Here is a 962-nt window from a genome sequence, read left to right on the forward strand (position 1 = left end):
TTCTGTCAAGCCTTTTAGTGAGCTGGTCAAATTGAGCATTTATCATGCTTAGGGCGTCCACTTCTAGGATCCCTGCTGGTCTTCTTGTATCTTCCCTTTCATTTGACCACTCATAGTTGTGATAAGCGACCCTTTCCAGAAGTTCAAGGGCTTGTGCTACTGTTTTCTCCTTCAAGTCTCCTTCCGCAGTTGAATATACTATGCTCCTTGTAGAGGACAATAGCCCATTATAGAAATTCTGAACTAGGAGCCAATCTTCTATGCCATGGTGTGGACATTCCCTCTATAAGTCTTTATATCTTCCACATGCATCATAGAGTGATTCACCTTCCTTTTGCCTAAAGGTATTGAGTTCAACCCTCAACTTTGCAGTCTTTGTAGGTGGGAAATACCTTGCTTGAAAAGCTTACAAGAGGTCTTCCCAAGTGGTGAATGTTCTAACTGGTTGAGAAAGTAGCCATTTCCTTGCTCTATCTCGAAGGGAGAATGGGAATGGTCTGAGTCTTATAGCTTGATCAGAGACTCCATTCATCTTGAATGTGTCACATAGGGCAAGAAAGCACTAGAGGTGGTAGTGCAGATCTTCTGTAAGTGAACCTCCAAACTAAGTCTGTTGAATCATCTGGAGCCATACTAGTTTTAGATCAAAATTATTGGCCTCCACTATGGGTTTTGTAAACTGGGTTAGAATCCTTAGATAGATGGGGCTCTGTAGTCCCTCAAGGGTCTTGGCTGGTTGTTGTTGTTGGCCATGACTAGAGTTTATAAAATTTCCTGATCTTGTTCTTGGTGTGTCCTTTCTCTCCTAATGGTTCTTAAAGTCCTATCTATCTCGGGATCCAAGTCTAAAACCTCTTCCTCCGATTTTGTTCTAGTCAAAATGTACCAAACCAAATACCTGAGAGAAAGTAAAAGAATAAAAACAAATTAAATAAATTTAAATAGTAAATGTAAATGCCTAA

The 962-nt window shown here is 40.3% G+C and overlaps 1 non-coding gene across 1 annotated transcript; it reads left to right on the forward strand.

Annotated features, from left to right (window-relative positions):
- Positions 1–260: 260 nt before the first annotated feature.
- Positions 261–367, forward strand: LOC131181265 (small nucleolar RNA R71). The gene has a single exon (XR_009149891.1). It is a non-coding gene; the product is annotated as a small nucleolar RNA R71 (small nucleolar RNA).
- Positions 368–962: the final 595 nt, after the last annotated feature.

This window comes from Hevea brasiliensis, chromosome 6, assembly GCF_030052815.1.
Source record: "Hevea brasiliensis isolate MT/VB/25A 57/8 chromosome 6, ASM3005281v1, whole genome shotgun sequence".
Classification (NCBI taxonomy): Eukaryota; Viridiplantae; Streptophyta; class Magnoliopsida; order Malpighiales; family Euphorbiaceae; genus Hevea; species Hevea brasiliensis.